Below are 18900 nucleotides of genomic sequence, written 5' to 3'. Positions count from 1 at the left end.
TTTGATTAGAATAAAATAAAATCGAGATATTAGATTTTATATAATATCTACTGAGAAAAAAATAAAATACGTATTGAGCTAAAATATCTATAGGCCTAGAAGGGCCCGATCGGTCCGGACATTTCGCATCGCCCACGTTGTGCGGGTGTGCCCCCAACCTTGGTGGATTTGGATTCGCACCTCCCTGCGCGCGAGGGAGAGCATTAATTTAGTCATTCAATAACCACCAAGTTGGTTTACATATATATACAAGTTCCACACTTGATTCCCAATTAATGTGGGACTAATGCTTTTCTTTTTCCTCAATATAATTCACAAGTAGCTTACTTTGATAATCAATTTCTCATTCATCATTAAACCATTTTGAGCATTCGATATCCCGTTGTAAAGGTCTTATAGGGTAGAACATAAAATCATAATTTTATGATTCAAAACTCCTCATTTACCAATCAAAAATATGCCTTAAAGATTCCAAAATCATATTTTTACAACAATCCCCCACATGAATGAAATTGATAGTTTTAATGAAAACATTGACTCGATATGGTGATAGATTCTACGATTGATAGTTGCATAGGATAGGTAGGCATCAACCCTTGAACCCTCCCTTGTGAAAATATATTTACTTTACTAGCTAACCAGTAGACATAATGTCCTCGAACTGTTCTACCATTTGTGTAAACAATGATATACCTCTCACAACTACCTCCCTAGTAAGGTCTTCCTTCTCATGGGTATGTTTATATGGCCATGAACATTTCCTGGTTCTGTAAGAGTTTGAGAGAACTATGCCCTAGTAGTCTCCTCGAAACGGCCCTACTTCACTCTCACGTAAGTGAATTATGTTGCTCGGCTCACCGAAACACATAATGGTCATTAAAAGTTTTGCTTAACCTATCTCACTTTAAATCACTATTTATATCATAGGAACGAACTTGGGGTAAGAATCCCCACAGTGACCTTACAAGGTCTATGCTATTAGGTTATCCCTTTGAACCTAGATCTTGGGATCTCCAATCAACTAGGTTAAGTTTTCCTTCACATAACACCTTTAATTTCCACAAAATTTAGTCTCATTCCTTTCGATGTTTTATCAACATGATCTCGATTTAAGCCTTTAGTTAGCAGATCCGCAATGTTATCTTTTGATTTTACAAAATCAATAGAAATAACTCCATTTGAGATCAATTGTCTAACGGTATTGTGTAGACGACACATATGTCTCGACTTACCATTATATATTACATTCTGTACTCTACCAATTGTTTTTTTATTGTCATAATATATACATATTATGGGTACACGCTTTGGTCAGTTAAGAATATCCTCCAAGAAGTTTCAAAACGATTCAGCCTTTTCTCCAGATTTGTGTAAAGCTACAAACTCAGATTCCATTATGGATCTGGTTATAATCGTTTGTCTTGAGGATTTCCATGACACAACTCCTCTTCCTAATGTAAAAAATCATTCACTTGTGCTTTTGGTAACTTGAATATTAAATATCCAACTGGAATTGGAGAATCCTTATAAAACAGCAGGATCTCTGGAATAATGCCATCCATAGTCCCGAGTATATCTGAGATATCTCAGTATCCTCACAATCACTTTCTAGTGGTTTTCCCTTAGGTTGCTCATGAATCTGCTTAAACTACTCACGGTGAAAGTAATATCTGGTCTAGTACAGCTCATAAGGTATATTAGACTGCCTATGACCCTTGCATATTCCACTTGGTCAACACTCTCACCTTTGTTTTTGGACAAATGTTGGCTTGTATCTATTGGGGTTCTAGCTATACCAGAATCACCCTTGCTAAATTTCCCAAGAATCTTGTCCACATAGTGTAACTGAGTCAATATGAGACCTTCAAACGACCTGTTGATTTGGATGCCCAAAATCACATAAGCTAGTCCCATATCTTTCATGTTAAACCTTGAGTTTAACATGTCTTTGGTACATTTTACCATTTCATTGTTACTTCAACAATGAGTATGACATCAACATATAAGCATAAGATTAAATATCCGATATCAACATACACATATTTGTCATACTCATTAATCTTAAAGTCATTTGTCATCATGACATTATCAAACTTTTCATGCCATTTTTTGGTGCTTGCTGTGACACCCCTAATGTGACCCTAGTCGGAAAGTGGTTTCGGGACCACAAAACCGAGTCACAAAAATAATTAGATGTTATATTCTGTGCTTATTGTATGTGGAATTTGTATGTGTGAATATTTCATGTTTGAATTTTGTTAATTGTGAGTGAATTTTATTAAATAGGACTTATGTGAAAGAATTTAGAAATGTGCTAGGCAAATGTAAGTGGCCTATTTATGCATGTTGCAAAATAATTGTACTTGCATGTCAAATTCCCCACTCTAGAGGAAGTGGCGGACATGATGGTATGGGATACAAAAAACATGCATTTTGTGTTAATATTATAATGACTACATGGTTTTATAATAGGAAATAAGTATTAGAAAAAAAAAAAAAAGCCATACATTCCCACCTTGTTCTTGCCGAATGTTGGAGAAAGAAAGAAGAAATATGCTTTGAGAATTTCAGCAAGATAGCAAGCTAAAATCCAAGGTATGTGCATTGGGTCTTAGAGAAAATTGAATCAAAATTGGTTGATCTTTGTCCTCCATTGCCGTAGCCTAAAGGGAGGGAGAGGAAAGTTTGGTTGCTTTGATTTTTGGCTTAGAAGATGGCTAGAATGAGGTATGTATTGAATGATTCTTGAAAATCTATGCATGTTTGAGATGATTAGTTCAAACTCTACTCATCCCATAGATGTGTTTTGGTTTTGGTTTGATAATGATGTTAGTGATGGTGAGTTTCGGTCATGCATTAACTGAAATTGTAAGTATGATTTATGGTATAATTTGTGTGATGGAATGGTCTTGAGAGTTTGCTTGATTAAATGGGTAGAATGCTAAGTGTTTTAAAGATGATGTAATGGTTATTTCGGTTTATGTGAAGTAAATATAGATGATGGTTATAAGCTGTTTTATGATTTGATAATGGTGATTAAATCTTGTAGTTAAGTGTTTAGATATATATATATATATATTAATAATGAATTTAGTTGTACTTGCTATGTGAGAAATGTGCAATGCTATAGGTATTTGATTATTAGATATGGTTATTTTAAGTTGATTTGTGATGGTATGATTGCATTGATGAAGTGGTGGGAAGAATTAGCTATTATGCTTGATACTAATGCCGAAAATGAGAATGTTGTACTTGAAAATGTAGGTGAACATGACAAGTGTATTCGGCTTAGGGCCTAGAGGATATGAAAAATTGGTATTTATTTTTGATTGTGTGTGTATGACCATGGATAATTGGCTGCACAAATATTATGAATACACAATGTATGATAAGTTTATTAAGTTACAAAACATTATACATGATCGGCTAATGTAAATTATTTGAGTAAAGTATATCTTGATGGTACATTTCGGCTAGTATAAAATGTATATGGATGTCGTATGACTATGTTTAATTTGGGAAGTAAATTGTTTGATCTAGCTCAAGAGCCTAGAGGATCAAAGTTGGATAAGGGAAAGAAAGAGGTGATCGAATAGCCGTCGTAATCGTTCTAAGAACGTCCGAGGTAAGTTTTAAGTGATCAAACATTGAGTAAATTCAATCAAAATAGGACATAATGAGTTGATTTAATAAAATATGATGTGGTCATGATATGTTTAAAACTCAAATGGTAAGTTCATAAGTGTTTGGACTTGGAAATTTAAGAGCAAATTGTAATAATTTGCTTAGGACAAGAAGAAGAACGTGATTTTAGAAAATCACCATAAATTGTTGGTGTGGAACTATAGGCTGAATAAAGTATGTAATCAAAGCTTAATTAGTCTAGTTCCTTATAAAAGAGGCCGTGTGAGCAAAGAAATTTCCTATAAAGAGATATTTAAAGTTGTGCAGACGTTGTCGGAATGACTCAAATTCCTATTCATTTTTGGAAAATCATTATAATTTGTACAAAAATGGTTATGAGATAAGATTTATATGATTAGACTCCTTAATGAGTCTAGTTTCAAATGGAACCAAATAGAACACATTATGTGTGACAGCCCAAAATTGACCCTAGTCGGAAGGTGGTCTCGGGACCACAAAACCGAGGCATAAAAATAATTAAAAATTTATTTTGATGCCTATAATATGTGTGTGCTCATGTATGACATTTTATGATGATTGATTTAGTGTTATAAGGGTGAATTCCACAAGAAAGGACTTAGTAATGAACTTTGAAAGTATGATAGGGAAATGTGTGATGACTAATTAAAGCATGCATGCAAAATAATGGACTTGCATGTCAAATTCCCCTTTTATAGGTGGTGGCCGGCCATGACAAGGAGGATGGGCTAAACATGTCATGAAACATGTTTTGTTGGTGCATTAGGGTGAAATAATAAACAAAGGTGTATGGGTGATAAAAAAATGAAAAAAAAATGTGTGTGAGTGTGGTAATCCCCCCATTGCCGTGAGTTGTAGAGAAGGAAAGAAAAAATTTTGTTCATCCTTTCTTTGAGCCAAAACTAAGGAAGAAGGAGGATTTTGCTTCATGCTTGGTTTGGAAGAGATCTAGAAGGAGATTTGGCTAAGTTTGCATCAAGATTAAGGTATGTATGAGGTTGTGTTAGGAGTTTCATGCATGTTTTGGTTGCTAACTTGATGTGCATGTTAGCCATGGCTCAAATCTTTGTTAAGCCATGGAAATGGTATTTGGCCAAAGTTGTTATGGTGATAAAGCCATTGCATGCTAAGTGTGAAGCTTGATGATGATGCATGCAATGATGGATTGTCTACTCTTGAGTAAGATTTTGAGCTTTCTTTTGTTTTATCATGATTGAAGTTGAAAAGGAGCGTGATTGTCATATTCGCCATGATGCATTCATGAGCATGGTTCATGCTTCTTGCATGTTAGTTAAAATTTGTGTTTTGGATGGCTATGGACACCTTGAAATTCGCCATGCTCATATATGTATATATATGTTTGCACATGATGTTTTGGTTATGAAGGAAGTGATGAATAAGTTTGTTTAAAGAAGAAGATGTTGAAGAATAATTGTGAAATTGTAAGCACATTCTGCCTAGCACACATATGAGTGCTTGATGCTATATTGTAAGTTTTGAGCTACAATATGCAAAGCATTAACTAGTAAAATGCATGCTGTTTTTGTGTGGTATTAAGTGCATAATTGGCCTCAACATGGACAAGTATATTCGCCTTGGGTAGCCTATTGAAGGCCTTAGCTTTTCCTTGATGCTCGAATAAATTGTATTGAATTGCTTGATGTAGTATAAAATGTGCATGACCATTGTGTATTCAAGCTAAAGGGTGGCCATATGACCATTTAAATTCCTTGTCATATTCGGCCATAAGCTAGCACAATGAGGTTTTGATAAATTGAATTTGTTTGAATTAGCTCAAGAGCTAAGAGGGCCACAATTGGACAAGGGAAGGAAAAAGTAATCGAATAGTGTAAAAGCCGTTCGACAACATCCGAGGTAAGTCCTCAAGAAGTGACCTTACTTGAATTATGTGGAATGAAATATGGATGTATTGATTATTGATTTATGTGTGTATGAGTATTCGAATGATACCCGGGCTAAGTCCCAAGGCGATTATGTTAGTGATTATAATTGTGTTTGAGCCTTAGTAACGAAAATAAATATGTATGTCCAATGATTATTGATGTATGTGTGCATGAGAAATTGAATGATATCCGGGCTAAGCCCAAGACAATTATGCTGGAAATTATAACCGGTTAAGACCAAGGCAATTGTGCTAGTGGCTACATCCGGCTAAGACCCAAGGCATTCGTATGAAGTCATTCTATCCGGCTAAGACCAAGGCATTTGTGCAAATCGTGATATCCGGGTTAAGTCCGTAGGCCTTGGTGCGGGTTACCATAACCGGCTATGTCCCAAGGCGATTGATCGAGTAGCGACATCCGGTTAAACTCGAAGGTATGTGATTTGAAAATTATAAGCTTGCTGGAAAATTTCAGCTAATGCACTTGTGAAATTTCCCAATGACAAGGTAAGTGCGGTGTGTGCTTTATGCGCTAGGAGTAAGAGCGTGTGAATATCCGCTCCTATGATGGAACGAGTTATCGGCCTTAATGAAGCCGTTATTTGTGTATGAACATAAGAGTTGGGATGGTGAAGTAAGTATGATTATGTGAATGTGCATTAATGAAATGATGCTTTTAACTATGTGAATGTATTGCTGTAATTAGAGTTGATTATATTCCTTGAGACTTACTAAGCATAAAATGCTTACTCACCGCTTTGGCTCTCGTTTTCTAGATTTCGCCGATAGCAATCGGATTCGGGATCGTTGAAGCGAAGTCATCCACACTATCAAGCCCCATTTTGGTATAAATTCTTGGTTGAACTTGAAATGGCATGTATAGGACTACCCTTGTTGGTTTAAATATGTTATGATGTATATGTGTACGGCCATGCGAAAATGGCTCGTAATAGTGAAGTATCAACTTAAACTATTTGCGGTTTGTATATATATATATGGTGTCATGATGTGACTATGAATTGGAAATGGGAATGTTGGTCACATGATCAGCCATTGGCATGGTTAAAATGATCATATGTGGACCTATGTAAGGCAAGACTAGTTGGTTCATGGAGACTACAAAATAGGTAAGACCTACCTTAAAACAGATGCTGCCAGCTGCAGTAACGTGAATGTGAAAAATCACCAAAATTTTTAGGAATGGTATTAAATAGTGAATCAGCTTTGTAAATGAACATTGATGAGTCTATTTTCATATGGAAGAAACGAAATGGTCATAGGAGTTACATGTTAAGAGATATTAAAGCTATTGTGAGACAGGGCCAGAACGGTTTCTGGGTTCCCTGTCGCAACTTTAAAATTTACTATAAATTATCCAGAAAGAATTAGGAGACATACCTTATATGTACAGATTCCATTTTGAGTCTAGTTTCATTAGAAACAAACGGCACCAGCATTAAAGCCCTTTACAGAGAGATATTCAAGTTATACCGCGCGAAGGTCAGAGCAGTCGATCCCTGTAACATGGGTGACTTTAACTAATAAACTGTACCAATTGGCCCGACCAAAAATTCTAGAAATAAATCCATGGATGGATATATGAGTCTAAATTCAGGGAAAATTTACGAAACCAGTTTCCGAGTTTTGAAACTCGAGATATGATTTTTAAGGCGACAGTGACGCAGTTTTTCCAGCCTGACTGGAAATGTCCAATGGATGGGCAAAACAAGTGAACTTGGCTTGCTAACCCCTCGTGTCCGACACCGGCGATGGTCTCGGGTTCGGGGTGTTACATTATGAATTCCGTACAATGAAAAATTTGATTCGTAGTGAAGGTTGCTCAGATTAGTCAAACAGTGAAACAGGGGAAACTTTAAGAAAAATCTGGTATTGATTGGCCAAACCTAAAATTCTGAAAATTTTATGGGTGGAAGATACATGAGTCTACATTCGGGGAAAATTAACGGCAATTGATTTTGAGTTTTGTAGCTCCAGTTATAAACAACTTAGTGACTGTTGTTCAGGAAAACTGCTTGTAGTGAATATGTGATGTTGTTGTAAACTTGATGAAACTATTTGAGTTGCTTATAGGCTATTGCTGAAATTGATGTACAAGAAAAATATGAAATTTGTATGAGATATATATATGTGATAAGGCCTAATGGCTGATGTGATGAATGTGAAAGTGTGTATATATATGATAAGGCCTAATGGCCGATGTGATGAATGTGAAAGTGTGTATATATGTGATAAGGCCTAATGGCCGATGTGAAGAATGTGAAAGTGTGTATATATGTGATAAGGCCTAATGGCCGATGTGATGAATGTGAAAGTGTATATATATGTGATAAGGCCTAATGGCCGATGTGATGAATGTGAAAGTGTATAAATGTGATAAGTCCCGAAGGGCATTTGTGTCAGTACTATATCCGGGTTAAAACCCCGCAGCTTTATCGAGAATATTATCTCGATTAATGTCCGTAGGCTTCGTTGCTCGTACTATATCCGAGCTTTAAAGACCCGACGGCTAAATGCTAGGATTCAAGTAAGACTTTGATATTGAGTATCTGCATTAAGTTATCATCAAATAAGTATTATGTATTTAAGATGTTCAGGTACGTATCACTTACTCATCGGTGGAGTGATTTCGAGGTGAATTATCAGTATCAAAGAGGTAAGGATTATGATTTGTAAGCTTAAGTATGGATGTGATTATGAACAAGTGGAGAGGATTATTGAAAGATGATAATCGATGAAGCATGTGCTTTGGAAATATTTGACCATCTAGGTCATTATTATTCGAAAGTATATATGTGGCAGCCTAGTGTTGCGTTTAATGACATTATAGATCGAGATGAAGCTTTAGATTAACTTCATCGAACAGTTGAAATGAATGACCAATGATAGTGATTGAGAACACTTTGTTTTGCTTAAAACTTACTAAGCATAAATTGCTTACTCTGTTTCTTTGTTCTCTGTTTTATAGATTTTGCTCGTTAGCTATCGGATTCGGGATCATCGAAGTCGAAGTCATCCACACTATCAAAGCCCCATTTTGGTACAATTTTGGTTGAACTTTGAAATGGCATGTATAGGACTACCCTTTTGTTGTAGGTCATGTACCTTTCGGTTTTGTGTAAACTTGGATAGCCATGCGAAAATGGCTTATATCGTTTTAGCATAGTACTATAATCGTTTGTATGTTGATCACTATGAGGTATGGAATTGTTTTGAAACGATTAGCCATTGGAATGGTTAATCATGATCACACTTTGTGCTATGTATGCAAAAAAAGGGCGAATTGAACCATGGAAATCATGAAATAGGTAAAGCCTACCTTAAAGCGCAGATCTTGACAGCAGCAGTGATGTGGATGTGAAAAATCACTAAAAATAGTAGGAATGGTATTAAATAGTGAATAAATTATTTAAATGAACCTTGATGAATCTACTTTCATATGGAAGAAACGAAACGGTCATATGAGTTATATGTTAAGAGATATTAAAGTTCTCGTGAAGCAGGGCCAGAACGGTTTCTGGATCCCCTGTCTCGACTTTGGAAATTCATTGTAAATTAACCAGAGATTATTAGGAGTCATGCCATATATGTATAGGTTCCTCTCTGAGTCTAGTTTCTATAGAAACAATTTCTATAGAAACAAACAGAATCAGTATTGAAGCCCTGTACAGGGAGATATCCAATTAAGAAGCATACGAAGGTCGGTGTAGTCGATCCCGCAATGGGGAGACTTTAACTAATAAACTGTACTAATTGGCTCGACCAAAAATTCTAGAAAAGAATATGTTGATGGACTTATGAGTCTAGTTTTAGGGAAAAATTACGAAACTGATTTTCGAGTTTTAAAACTCAAGATATGATTTTTAAGGCGACAGTGATGCAATAACCAGCTAGTCTGGAAAATTTTTTTTTATGGACTGTGAAAACAATTAAGTTAAGTCTGTGTGCACCTTGTGTTCGACTCCGGTAACGGACTCGGGTACGGGGTGTTACACTTGCTTAAGTCCATATAAAGACTTTACCAATTTACAAACTTTTCTTTCTTGTCTTGGAACTACATGACCCCCAGGTCGTTCCATGTAAATTTCTTCTTCGATATCTTCATTTAGGAAAGCTCTTTTAACATCCATTTGATATACTTCTAGATTCCACAAGGCGACAATTGCAAGTATCATCTTTATAGAAGTTATTTGGATACTGGAGAAAAAGTATCAAAGTAGTCAATGTTTTCCTTTTGTCTATAACCTTTTATAACCAACCTGGCCTTGTACTTGTCAATTGTTCTATTGCTTTCATTTTCCATTTGAACATCCATTTAGAATTTAGTTGTTTAATTCCTGGAGAAAGATCCACTAATTCCCATGTATGATTTTGCATGATAAAGTCAATTTCACTTTTAATAACGTATTTCCATGAAATGCTTTTAGATGATCGTATAGCATCATCATAGGTTTGAGGTTCGGCCTCTAGCATAAAGGTTAGAAAATCCGATTCAAAAGATTTTTCTACCCTTGCTATTTTCACCTATAGTCTGTGAAGTTCGTTTTGTTGAACTTAAATAAACCTCCCTAGCTTTACAAGGGAAGATATTTTCAAAGAATGAAGCATTATTTGATTCCAATATAGTATTCTTGTAAATGCCAGGATTCTTCGATTCATACACAAGAAACTTATATGCATTGCTATGATCTACATAGCCAATGAAAATACAATCCACCATTTTAGGACCTATTTTCATTTGCTTTGGTAATGGAGTCATTACCTTTGCAAGACATCCCCACACTTTCAAGTAGTTGTAGGAAGGTTTCCTACTTTTCCATAACTCATATGGTGCCTTGTCCCTTTTCTTGTGGGGAACCTTATTTAAAAGGTAATTAACTGATAGAATCGCTTCCCCCTACATGTTCTATGATAACCCATAACTTTTTAGCAATGTGTTCATCATTTCCTTTAGAGTCCAATTTTTCCACTCAGCTACTCCATTTGATTAAGGAAAGTATGCTGGTGTCACTTAATGAATAATACTATGTTGTGTATAGTATTCATCAAATGGTTCAACCGATCACTTCTCACCATCTTAATCTTTTTATTAAATTGGGTTTCAACTTCCTGTTTATAGAGAATAAATTTCTCTATAGCTTCATTTTTGCTCTTAAGCAAATATACATAAAAATATTTTGTGCTATCGTCAATGAAGGTAATAAAATATTTATTCCCTCCTCTGGTTTGAACATACTTTAAGTCACTAACACCGCTATGTATTAGATCAAGCAGTTCAATATTTTTTTCAACAGTTTGAAATAAGGACCTTGTTAATTTTGCCTCAACACAAGTTTCACATTTATATTTATACTTAATGTGAAACATTTATGTTTATAATTAATGTGAAATGAAGGAATGTGTTCTAAATTAATTAATCTATGTAAAGATCATAATTAAAATATCCGAGCCTACCATGCCATAAATTAAATGACTCAAGCATATAAATAGAAGAAGAAGCAACATTCTTAATCATAGTTTTTACTTTTACAAATATTGCATTAAGTTTCCACATGTCATTTAATACAAACCCCTTTCCTACAAACATTCCCTTTCAGACAAAACTAACTTCTTGGATTCAAACACCATCTTAAAGCTGTGTAAACTGATGAGAGTCCTAGAAACAAGTTCTTGCGTATGTCAGGCACATATAACACATTTTGAAACTTGAGTTATTTTCCAAAAGTCATCTTCAAGACTACGGTACCTTTCCTCTTGATCTTGGAAGTCGCAGCATTTCCCATATAGAGCTTCTCCTTTTTTTCACAAGGTACCAACTCAGAAAAGGAGTCTTTGCCGCAACAGGTATGATGTGTGGCACCAGTATCAAGCCACAATTCCCTTGGACTTGAGTCAACCATGTTGACTTTAGAAATCACAGCACATAAATAAATATCAGACACTTCCTTGAAAATTTCTTCCACAGCATTAGCCTCATTAGTTCTGACTTTATTTGGAAGCCTACAGCCAGATGACTTGTGCCCCATCTTGTTGCAATTGAAGCATTTTCCTTGAATTTTTTTCTTCTTGGAAATGTGACATTTTGGTCCTAATTTAGATCCGTTCTGAGGTTGTTTTCCGTTCTTGAAATCCTTCTTAACTTCTACCACATTTGTCTTAGCACTATTTGCTGCTTTGTTGAGTTTTTTTTTTCCAATACCTCTATTATTCTTCAATCCAAATTTTGACAATTAAATCTTCCACTGACATTTCCTTTATTTTGTGCTTTAAGTAATTCTTGAAGGTATTCCAAGTAGGGGGCAGCTTATCACTAGTGGTTGTCACTTGGAAGGACTCACTTATCACCATCCCTTCAGCAAGAATTCTGTGAATGATCAGTTAAAGTTCCTGGACTTGATTCACAACTAGTTTAGAATCAATCATTACAAAATTCAAAAATTTTGCAACTAAAAACTTTTTAGCTCTAGCATATTCAATTTTGTATTTATGGTCCAATTATGTCCATAATTCCTCAGCTATTTTCTTAACACTATACACTTCATACAGTGAATCCGACAATCCATTCAGGATGTAGTTTTGACATAGGAAATTAGAATGTTTACAAGCTTCAACAGTAGTGAAAGTGGTAACATCATCTACCTTGCCAAGTTTAACATGGTTAAATTAAATAGCATTTTCTATTGCCAAGTCTTGAAATCATGTCCTGAGAATTTTACAAGTTCCTCATTGTGGTTTACAACAGCCGCCACTGGCAACATTGAGTTTTGAATCAAAGATTGTGTTTGAAGCAAAGCTTCAGATTGTGAATTGTTGAATTGGTGGGAGTTTCCATTTTTTTGTTAAGATTTTTGAAACGAAATTGGCATTAGAAAAATTATCAAATTTTGTTAAACATCAAGAATTTATTAAAACCCAAAACAAAAGTTTATACGGTCTAATAGAAAAACACAATAAAACAATACACCAAGTAGGTAACCCTGAAGAGAAATGGTGCACTTAGCAAACTTAAATATCAAGTCTTTCAAATAACCGATCCTAGATATGCACTATCATATTGTCTTTTTAGTTCACCGTTGATAATTTTTTTTTTCTTTCATGTCATAATTTTTAAAGCTACAATTTAAGTTTTCACAATTTAAAGCCACAATTAAGGCCACAATAAACAAAAAATTTAATTTCCAGTTTCTATTACCCTTTGATTTTGTTAAACAGCGGAATTAAAATTTTTGATGTGATGTGAATTGTGATAAGTTTTATAATTTATAAATGTCCATTCTTGAAAATTAACTACTATCACGACAAAGGCAAGCACACCTTATAGAACAGTAGTATAGCTTATGGCAAGACTGAGATGTCAAACCCAAAGGAACTAAAAGTACTAGTATTAACTTTCTTTTTATTGTCTAGCCTAAAAATAATGGGGTTTGTTTTATCTAAACTAATTACTAAACTAAGAATGCACAGAAAGTAAATTGGGGAAATAACTTTTGGCAAAACTGAATGATTTGGACAATACCTAAGGGAAAATTCCACCTAGACTTCACTTGTTATTGACTCTGAATCAGACGATTTATTCACTTGACTTGATCCGTAGAAATCCCTAAGTTATATTATTATCTCTCTCGAGACTAACAACATCTAACCCTAGGTTGATTAATTGAAATCTCTTTCTAATTAAAACCCCTAGTGTTACATTAACTCGATTATGGATTCCCTTATTAGGTTTCACCCTAATCCAACAAAATTATGTCACCCTATCTCTAGGCGTGCAATTAACTCCGCTTAATTATGTTAGATCTACTCTTAGACAGGGGCTTTTTCTCCTCTGAATAGGCACATCAATACTTGAATCAATATCTTGGAATATTAAAGTAAGAATTAAGAACTCATAATTAAGAACAAGTTAAATGTTTATCATATAATTCAGATAATAATAACAAGATCCATCTTAGGTTTCATCCCCCTTAGGTATTTAGGGGGTTTAGTTCATATTTATGAAAGAAAACATCTCAAAAGAATAATGATAACAAAACATAAAGAAAACCCAAGAACTCTTGATGGGAATTGAAGGGAGATCTTTAGTCTTGAAGGTGAATCCGGCTTCTGAGATGGATCAATCAGCTTTCTTCGAGTAATTCCTTGCCTCCTACTCCATGTGTCCCCTTTAATCCTCCTCTAGTGTGTCTAAATAGGCTTTAGAATTCCTAAGAGCCCTCAAGAGTGGCCTTTTCCGAATAGGACTAGATTTGGGCTCGATAGGGGCACGCCCGTGTGACACGCCCATGTTTGATTACTTCAAACCGTGTTCGAGTCTTTTGAATGGACACGGGCGTGTGAACTACCCGTGTGAGGAAGTCCAAGCCGTGTTGATTTCCCACGTTGACCCATTTTCTCCGTTTTTGGTCCGTTTCTCGCTCTTTTTACTCTCCTATGCTCACCTAAGTATAAAACATGAAATTAAAGGATTAGGAGCATCAAATTCACCAAATCTAAGGATAATTCATCCAAAAATATGCTAAGCATGGAATAAAAATATGTATAAATTATGATTTATCAAATACCCCCACACTTAAGCGTTTGCTTGTCCTCAAGCAAAATCTTCAACTTACAGTCAAAATAAATTCTTCTCAACTTATAATTCTCATAAATAGTCTCTCAAAATAATCCATAAGTAGTCACACATTGAAAATTCAACTCGAAGAACATCAAAGTTTCAAGCATTCTAAGTTGGGCATTTTATTATGAAAACATAGGTGTCTCCCCTCATATAAGTAATCACCTTTGATTTAACATCTCACAGAGTTTGACATCCCCACTTAAGATTCACTCAAATCACTCGAGGTATTTAAGGACAAGAAATTTAGCTCTCAACAGTCAATATGAAAAGTTATTACCATAGGCTTGCGTGAAAATCAAATCCCCACCACTATATATTGAGATGATACATCAATCAAAAGGTCTTTTAAAGGGTTGTAACTTGGCTTCGGTTAGGGGGTGTGGTCACAAGCTGAAAAAGAATGTTAGAATCGAGATTGAATTGAAAAATTACTTAACTAGAAAAATGCTACAACTTGATAAATTACATTTCTAATTAGAAAATCCTAGAATTGAGCTTTTCTTCATGAGATAAAGAATTTAAATACTTAAGCTCAAAAACAAAGAATTGCTACTAATATGTATGTATGTATGTATTTTTTTTTAAGAACAAGTCAAGTAACATAGGCTAGCTATCAAAAATCAAGTCAAGTAACATAGGCTAGCTATCAAAAATAAAACATAGCTAAGCAATTTATTCAAATCAAATCTCAACAAAAATAGGGATCAAATTACTTTAGGGGATTTCAACAATAATAGGTTATGGGTTAATATTGAGGGTAAATCAATTAATGGCTTCTTAGGCTCAATGAGGTTCGCTAAGGGTTAATTATGGAGGTAGGCTTTTATGGAGTGAGTGGGTTAAACCTAGGTGCCTTTATCATCTCAACATACCAAAACAAAGGTGTGGTCTTGACATGCATTATCAAGCAAATTCTAGAATAACAAATCAATATTGACGCACTCATAGCAATAATAAAAGTGAGCATGAAAAAAATAATAGATGCTCTAAAGGCTCAAGATCTCACAAAAATTATGGCTTTTTGATGTTAAACCTGTGAATTTCAACTCAAGATGATACCTAAACTAAGGGAAACAACCTAAAAAATTTTAATTCTCAAAAAAAAAATCTACTTATCATGCTTGATTCTCTAATTCCTTAAAGTTTAAACAGTCAATGCATAAATGTCTATGTTTTAATTTAAGACATATTAATAAAACTCATAAATTAATCAAAATTCATTCTAATAATGATATCAGGAGATTATTTGAGAAAAAGACAAAATTCAGGGATTTTTCTGATAATAATATAAATATCCCCCCCACACTTAAGATGTACATTGTCCTCAATGTACAAAGATAGTATTACTAAACAATATAGATATAAGAGAGAGAGGGAAGTGAAACTTCCTAAATTTGTGGATGACTTTCTTGAATAATCGGCCAAGGCAATGATGAGAGTGGAGGAAGATACTTCGGTGGGGGTAGAGGTTCGTTAGTCCATAAGTCCTACACCAAAAGAATATTATATCTGGTAGTAGCTATGGTCATGATCAAGCAGGACATGGCAATCGTGGAGAACCTTTTCCAGTGGAGTTGTAATTTCCTAAGTAATAGTGAGCTTTGGAGCTTTTTATAACTACGATAAAATCACTAACTCTTTATGAAATATAAAGAAGCATAATTACTCGTAAAGAAATAGCCGAAAACATAAATTATCTAATATTAATTATAAAACCTAAAAATGGAATAGTATTAAATGGAAGTAAAATAAAAAGTACTTTAAAGATATAAATAAGGATCAAAGTAAAAATAGAAATAATAAATAAAAAGTCTTTAAAAATCTTCATCGCCAGATGGTTCGCGAGGTGGGGGTGGCGATGAGATATAAAGGTGCTGACAAATATGATGTAGTGTAGCATCAATATTATTAAAGCACTGAAAACATTGCTGCTCGAATCGTGTGAGGCACTTAGAGATGTCAGAGAGTGAAGCAAACGCATGAACTGGGCGATGAATGGGTGGTGGCTGAGATGGTGGGTCGTCGTGCTGTGGAGGGACATCATCAGTAATGTCCTTTGGGTCCTCCTGCTCGGCTGACTGGATGAGGCGGTACTGAGGAGGATCAAATCCATGTCGTCACTCGACCATCCTCATATGGAGCATAATTGAGATGCCCTGTGGGGACATCTGATCGATGAGAGTGAGGGAGGATGCTTGTGCTGCCTTGTTGAGGAGACCGAAGTATCGTGCCAGGTGAGTCACATAAGGGTCAATGGAAATGACTCCCTTCCTGTGCCACTCCGTCTGATGGCGAATGGCGAGGGCAATGAAATAGGCAAGGTCGAACATGTGCCCATTTGCCATGCTCTATAAAAAAAAAGGTGTCGTTAATATTGACGACGCCGGTACTCTCTCTCCGTCCTATCAGGGTGTGGGCTAGGATGGCGTGTAGGTATCACAGGGATGGGGCGAGAGTCGATGCCTTAGAGCAACTAGGGTCATAGGTGGCTGAAGCAGGGACGAAGGCCCTCCAACAGTTGAAGGGAAACAAGTGGATGTGGCGATGGAGGGTGTCAAAATCATCGTCGTCTATGAAATCCTCCGTATAGAGCCCCAAAGCGACGCTGAACTCAGGTACGCTCAACTGGCGGACTAAACCGCCGAGAAGGAACTTGACCATTCCAAGATCATCGAACTGTCTCATGAAATCTTGAAGGTGAAAGGTCGAGCAGAGTTCGAGTGTGAGCTTGAGGTACGTCAGCTCGATGATCTCGAAAATGAAGCCCCATGGGTTAGTCGTCAGAAGGGCTCGGATCGCATCAGCCAGTTGGATTTGTTCAAGTGCTGCCCAATCAATGTAGCGGCCCACACTCAGGGGTCAGGCCTGTAGTATCTGAAAAAATTCCTCCTGTGGTCCCAAGGGAAACTGGAGGAATGGATGCCTGATTTCCATAGTAGGACCCGACGATGATGCTGCTCCTTTCCTCTTCTTTGAGGTAGGGACGGCGACTTTCTTGCCACATGGATTTGACATGGTTTATGCAATGGCAAGACGAAGTTATAGAAATACCCCCCAAGAATAGCATGGAAAGGTATGTAAGCATGTTAAAATTAAAGAAGAATACTTTATAGGCATCATAGACAAAAGGGAAGATGTACCGAAAAGAACTAAATCCTAATGGAAAGATATATTAAGTCATTAGTAACAATAAGAACATGAGAATGGTGCTAAATGGAATACCTAGTGAATGAATTCATGTGGGATTGATAATATGTAATATGGTGTGGGTAAGCATGAAATCCATGGAAACAAGAGAAAAATGGATGAATGTAGCATAATATATTGACTAAAATGGCAAATTTCTAACAAAGAGCATAAGCATTACTATCAATAGAACCATGAATATAAAGCAAAATAGTCAAATAACACAATAAAAAATCATAAAATTAGTAAAAGAATTGAAGAGAATAGAGAGAAACAAGTGAACAAAAGTAATAGCTTGGTAGAGGGAGGAGCTTGGGTCATCGATGGTGGTGCTGTGGTCGGCACACGGGCAAGGCAGGGAGTGTGTGTGAAAGGATTTCGGTGGCTAGGGTTTGATATTTGGGGAAGGGGATGATGAATAGTGGGGGGTTTATATAGATTTTGGGGCACACGACCATGGGACACGCCCGTGTGTCCCAATTTTAGCCTATGTGTTCTGTGATTTTCAAATTTGGGCGCGTCTATAATTCGGCCCATGCCCGTGTTGCACGACCGTGTTCTGCTTCGTTCGCTTCTCCCACGCCTGTGTATGTATGTCCACGCCCATGTTGTTTTGTCAGTCTTAACCACGGGTAGTAAGCACGGGCGTGTCGCACGCCCGTGTTGTTTTCTCAGTTTCAACCATGGCCTCTAGACACGGTCGTGTCGCACGCCCGTGTTGTTTTGACAGATTCACCCGCGGTCATGTCGCACAGCTGTGGTAACTTATCGACTCCCGTATTGGGAAAAAAAATTTCCCTGTTTTCACACGGTCGTGTTGCCTTCCGTGGTATGGGCACGGCCTAAGGCACGCCCGTGTGCTTGGCCATATGGTTCTGGAAAACCTGTGTTCAGTGACTCAGTTAGTGAAGTAAATGTTAAAAACTAAAATTTAAAAAAGTTAACACCGTTAGTGCTCGGGTTGCCTCCCGAGTAGCGCTTATTTATAGTCTAAGCTCGACTTACCTCTCTGTTGCGTAGTCATGGTGGTGCGAGGAGTTTACACTCCTCATCCCTACTATCAACTTTATCAAAATAGGGTTTTAGACGAGTACTATTTACCTTAAACGTACCGAATTTAGGATGAATTACCTCAACTGTACCGTATAGGAAAATGCTAAATACCGTAAGAGGGATTTCTCCATTAGGTTCAGAGGTGGCAATTCGAGGGTTTGCTGCATCTAATAGTACTTTGTCTCCAACGTTAAGTTGATTTGGTGAAATATTGAGCTCGTCCTAGCGTGGTTTTGGTTTATTGTGTGATCTTAGTTTCTGTGTCCGCCACTCATCTAATTCCTTGACTTGTAGCCTCCATTCTTCATAGATGGGTCATTTTTCGTTACTCGAACATGGCTCAAGTGTGTTCTTTGAATGTGTTTTATGCAAAGAAGGTTTCACCACATGATCAGTATTAGTAGTACAATTTATACAATAACCCTCGATATTTGATGTGTTACTTGAATTACGAGCTTGA

Source organism: Gossypium arboreum, chromosome 8 (assembly GCF_025698485.1).
Source record: "Gossypium arboreum isolate Shixiya-1 chromosome 8, ASM2569848v2, whole genome shotgun sequence".
Classification (NCBI taxonomy): domain Eukaryota; kingdom Viridiplantae; phylum Streptophyta; class Magnoliopsida; order Malvales; family Malvaceae; genus Gossypium; species Gossypium arboreum.
The sequence above is the reverse complement of the archived record's forward strand: the minus strand, read 5'-3'. Positions refer to the sequence as shown.